Source organism: Limanda limanda, chromosome 20 (assembly GCF_963576545.1).
Source record: "Limanda limanda chromosome 20, fLimLim1.1, whole genome shotgun sequence".
In the NCBI taxonomy this organism is placed as follows: domain Eukaryota; kingdom Metazoa; phylum Chordata; class Actinopteri; order Pleuronectiformes; family Pleuronectidae; genus Limanda; species Limanda limanda.
The window spans coordinates 17438957-17444903 of NC_083655.1; positions in this window are offsets into that span (position 1 = coordinate 17438957).

Genomic DNA, 5947 nt, shown 5'->3' on the forward strand with positions numbered 1-5947 from the left:
TCGTGGTTTTTAAAGAAGTTTATTATGAGAAATGAAGACAGGAAATATTTTTCAACTGCCTTAGGTTAGCTCAACAAGGAGAAGACTCAGAAACCGCCTTGAAAAGCTGAATCTAGTAGAAGACCTGGAAAAATATGGCTTTGATACAGTTATGGACAAGCACACGAAATATCAATTAGTTGGACATGAATGAAAATTGTCTCGTCAAAAATTATAATCCAGGACAAAGGAATCCACTTGGGTGTGAACAGCTTGGAACAAAAAGGATTTCTTCATTCTGAACAAATGCTTTAGGGAGTAATTAAAATGTTTTTTGCAGGACATCCAAAAATCAGAATTCATTCGGGAAAGAAACATACTGATCCAATGCATACGGCCTTCACGGAAGTAATTAAGTTAGTCAGTAATCTATGTAAGCACTGCGCCGTCTAATTCCTCTTCCCTGTTAATGTTTCCTTGTATCATCCAGTGGAAGTTGCCAGTATCATGCAAGCTCAGACTGCACTCATTAACAGACGTGCCCTTTGGGGAAAAATGCTAATTTGTAAAGTACCTGACCCTTTTGTCTCCTGTGTGATTATGTCTGGTTCACACAGTGTGCAGGATCTGAGCAGTGGCCTGCGTGCATCACCTCCTCAAACACCCATGAAGTTTGAGCTGATCCAAAACAGCCCCGGTCCTGAAGTGATTGCGAGGCTGGAACAAGTTTTTAATCAGTCAATTCTTTCAGGAATCTGACAATTAGGCAGCAATTTCTCTCATATTTGTGTCCAAGGTCCAGGAGCAAGCAAAAGACAAAGTTCTGGCTCTAATGAACAGGGGCTCCTCGGAGCATCCTTCACAGCAAGGTAACTAATTATTTCAGCATGCCACGGGAGTCATATTTCCTCATCAAATGGGAAATGATTTTCAGAACGTCTGTGTTCTTGGATTTCATTCCGTGTGGTTTCGCCCGCTGCCGGTGAAGTCGAGTCTCTGGCGGACTAAATGGCCAAGGTGAAGTCTGGAGTCTGTCAAGTCGTGGGGAGAGCCAAGCGAGAATCTCCACTTGTCTGTCTCGTGTGCCGAGATAACCATGCAGTTCCACGACTCCCTTCAAATCTTTCAGCAGCACAGAGAAGAGGCACGGATGAAAAAAAGAAACGAAGGGAGAAGCTATAGGCAGCATGGAATATCACTTAGTTTTTCAATGGAAAATGTGGCTCAGGGGAGGCGGGGTTTGGCCGGCTCAGTGCAGTGAGAGATGAGAGGTCAGAAAACTTGATAGGATTATTTGAGGAAGTTTCGGGGTGAGCCATCTCACGGGGCCACGCTGAGGTCTCCAGGCAGCTGATCCACAGGAAAACAAATGGGGCAACTTGTTGGGTGTTTTGGCTTCTTTATGGGCTGTTCCCTGATTGGTTCTGACTGACAATGGAACCACAGGATACAGTACTGTCCAAAACTGGGCAGCATTCGCAGATTGTGGCATTTGCTGCGACTGGCTTGGGAGCAGCTGCTGTCATCAACTTTATTCCAGTCTCTAGAATTGCTTCTTGTATTTTTATTTTCTTCTTCAGTATCTCTCTCATTCTGGCTTCCCTGACGTGAGAGTGGTATTGGCCTCAGCTCCATGGCACTGCACAGGTTCAGGCGGTGGCATGGTAGAGCCATTAATATACAGGAAAGACATGTGAGACTGAGCCCTGAGGAAAAAGACACACCTAGGAAGTGCAAGACATAAATGCAGTCTTCCCCTGGCCTCCCAGAGATGCCAGACACTGCACAAAGGCTCAGTTGTCTATTGACGCTATCATACAGGATGCACAATACCACAAGCTTTCGAATCATACGTAGGGACTTCCTAAGGTATCCACATCACGGAACACTAAAAAACCCAACTTCATAAAATCTTTATTTAAAGACATTTATATATTTCTTCTCCTGCCCTCTAGAACTCCTGAGAGACAGATTTTGATCTGATCCCAGGTCAGGCAAATAAAGTGAAATGCCCAACATCCTTCTAAAGGTAGCAAAAATACACAAGAGACAGCAAACGATGGGGCCAGAACCACTAATGTGTTGTATGTGGTTGAAGCAGCTCACTGCTGTATACATTCAGCTCTTCCAATGGTTTGTCATGATTAGTTTGTTTAGCTCTTAAAAACCACGCCGACTTGTGTGTCATAAACAAACATCTCCCACATTGCGTTCAGTGTCGAGCCGTGGCCCATGGTTAGAATTAAGACTTTTGCCTGGTGACATCAACAAAAGAAACCTAAAATTGCCTAAAGTAGCAGTTTACAGGCTACAATTTGTGTTTGATTTGTTTTTTCCTCAGAAAAAAAATGCGGCTTTCAAATGATAAACACACAAAAAAACACTGAGACAAACATGTAATCTGTGGCTATTTAGAGTAGATTAATTATCTACAGGCATCTTTCAAGTTGCAATATTTTATATTTTTGTATTACAATTGAACCAAAAACTAGTGTTAATTGAGAGGGAATTATTCAAAGTGATTAAAAATAGATTTATTGCCAAAGTGCGTAGTTCCACTTCGCTCTAGAAAATTTGTAACTTTAGCAGCTTAAAAGTGTTACAACCTAAGTTAGTTTTCTCTGCTGCAGAACATGGTTTCTTGCTGGGAGCAGGTCGTGGTGTTGTTTGCTATAGGAGCCTCATCCATCACTGTGTTTGCTACACAAGACGTTATCGTACACTACAACGATATAGGATGGGCCAGCTGGGCCAGGGCTAGCCGGTTAGCATACTAATTTCGGGAGAAGGAAAGTAGTGACAGAAATAAAAGCAAAGCTTCACACTTTTGGAGACTGCTCTTGGAAAATAATGGAATGAAGTTGGATGCGGAACTCACAACATTTCTGCTAGATCAGTAACAGCTGGTAATGCTAATGCTATGTAGCAATAGCAAAAAAGAGCCAGACACGGAGACAAAAACATACCTAAAAATAAAATGGCACGCATTAGAGGACATACCTACGCCAAGGCCCAATAGCCTTTTAAATTCAATCAAGCTGCACTACTTATAGGTACCAGTCCCAGACTCTCCTAAATAGGCCAGATTTTTTTCATCAAGATGCGTGAATTATTTCCCGGGAAAAAGGGTGAACATTTTAAAATCGTCCTGAAATTAAATTCTGGATCCAATGCTTAATTGAATGGGTTATTCTGTGACCCATACCCATTCTTTTTTTTTGTGTGTGTAATTTTGCTTAAAAAACAAACTAAAAAACAAACACAGGGGAAAGCAATGTTCTTGGCAGAGGTAAGGAGTAAATGTTATTAAACAACTCCACATAAATGGTTGTTTTTATATCTACTGGATGTATAAAAATAAGGAATACATTTGAGAACACATTTGCCATTTATATGGTTCTGTCACTGACCCCTATTGGCAAATAAGTGTGTTTTGCAAGCCTTAGCCTTTTGACAATTAAAATGAACAAGAAAAAAATGAGATGCCTTTCATTTAATTTCAAGGTTTATTCATTGCCTTGACCAAGTAACAACTTTTTATAAAAGAAACTTTACATGAGAGCAAATTGGACAATACAAGGAGATATGCATTTGGTCATTGGATCGAAAATCCAGTCTCTATCAAAACAAACAAAAAAAAAATCTGAATTTATATAACTTAACAATAAAAAACAAACTGTGGTCACCACTTTCTTTGTTTTTACAAAGTCTGTAATAATAATTTATAGGCTTTATTACACACCGTCGCTTTCAATTTGTTAGCCTGGTTGTGAAAGCAGGGTTTGTGCTGTAGAAATGCATTGTACAGAAGTTTGCCTGTAGGAACCAATTTGTTGGTGCTCATAGTGTCTTTGTTGCTGAGCGACTGCAGGTATAGGAACAACAAAGGCTCCTCTGTCGTCTCTGGAGCCTCCTTTCTCTTGCTCTGTCTCTTCCCAGTGAGCGAGTATCGTGTGAGGTGTGAGGGTCGCAAGTGGTCCAGAGGTTCAGAGGTGCGATTAGAAACACACGGAGTGGGCCCGGCACTACCCCGCAGCTACCCTTCCTGGATAAAAAACACATGTGGGAGCCCACAACCCCCACTGCATAAGCAAATAATGCCTGGGGATTGGCTAGTGCGATTCATTTCACTATTATTCCATAGGCACACTAACAGGAATAATATGCCATTGTCCTTTTATTTCTTTTACTTCTCATCACCTTCATGTAAAATCACATCCATCCACGAGCCAACCAACCAGAAAAATGGAAGTGCACCTTTTAAAAAAAAAAAACAGTTTGCACATTCAAGACACATAAAAAAGGTCAAAATGTCACTGTGCAGTTTAACTCCCTCTCCCCAAAAGTCCTTGACCATAAGCACAGTCTGGGTTGTCGAAAATAAAATATGGAACCTGCACAAATTATGAAGGAGTGTACATTTTGACACGCATAAACAGTACCTTGAAGATATACATAAAATTAAAAAGTCAGCATAGAGAGCCAACTTCAGTTTCTCCCATAAGCCCAACAGTTAGTGAACTTGGCATCCCTCGCCGCAAACGTGTATACCATATGCACCGTACATAAGTACTTTCTATAAAAAATAAAAAAGATTCTTTCCATCAGATGACTAAACAGATCTGATTGTTATATCGTTAAGAAAAGGTACAAAGTTTGATTGAAAACAAAATGACCACTCATATACAGACAAAAGAAATACTTTGCACACTTGCCTGGGCGACAAAGATAATACTGATGTGTATTTTTGACAAGAAAAAGAAAAGCGAGGGGGAGAAAGTCAAACTTTTAAGTCCTCAGGCTTCTTGTAAACTGCAATTTGAATGTAATGCTTAACAGCTGAGAGGGCTGAGGTTCAGAAGGCTGGGGGAGCTGGTGAAGGATTCTTTTTTTGTTTATTCACTCCGGACTATCGTGTTCCTAGCACACACAAAAAAAGTGAAAAGGCCACACTGTCGACAAATAACACTGATATGCCAAGGCAAAAACATCCCTTTTAGGTCATGGCCTTCTTCCATTTAGTACAAATACTGTACAGAGCATGTCCGTGGATCTACGTAGAACTGTGTCACTGCACGGTGATTGTGATGTCACTTGGGTCCATGCGTGTCATTTGTGCACATTTCAGCAATTTAAAGCCTCAGATAAGAAAGGCTGGCTTTGCTGGTTAATGAAACCCAAGGCTGAGATGTGGACAGGGTAGAGAATGTTGGCTGCTTATCGACGCCCTGCTCACGTTCGAGCAACTTATCTACTGTATGTATCCAACAGTATTGTTGGCGTGCCAGAAACAAGAGGCTGACGGAGACAAAACAGGGTTCAGTTTACAGTCAAAATGAAGACTCCAGTCTAAACAAGAACAGAGAATTGATGCTGGGCATTAACTGGGAGAGCGTGTGTGCGTGTATTATTTGAGTTCATCAGCGCCTCAGTTGGTGAGCTCATTCACTTAAGGCACATGCTGTTATGGTGCGTTTCCATTCACAATCACGACTAAAGTATAAAAAAAATTCTTCACAAATTCTCAACAGGCACCTCAGGAGCTGTTCTTTGCATTGACCACAGTCGGTGAGTTATTTGTCTGAATAACAAAGGCACTTTTGGCAAAAATACACATTTTTTAACGTAAAAAAAAAATCTGACTCTTCCAAAAATAAGTTAACATTACAAAAGTGTCTTGTTTTAGGAAATACTGGATCGAAACTATCACCAATACTTGTCTGTCACACTTTAACCAAGCAATGGAAAGGATGGTAAAAGCCTCTTTTGCACTTTTTTGGACACCGATAACAACCCAAAAAGATTGAAAGTTCTCTTTTTGTTCCACACTTCCTTGCCTCAAAAACCCCCTTTCCTCAAACAACAGTCCTCTATTCATGTCAGGGAGAGTTTATTTAGACTCTGGCGAGTTTGCTGACACAGAAATGTTTGCTGGTTTGCATAGAGAGATGAGAGCATGACGTCGGGG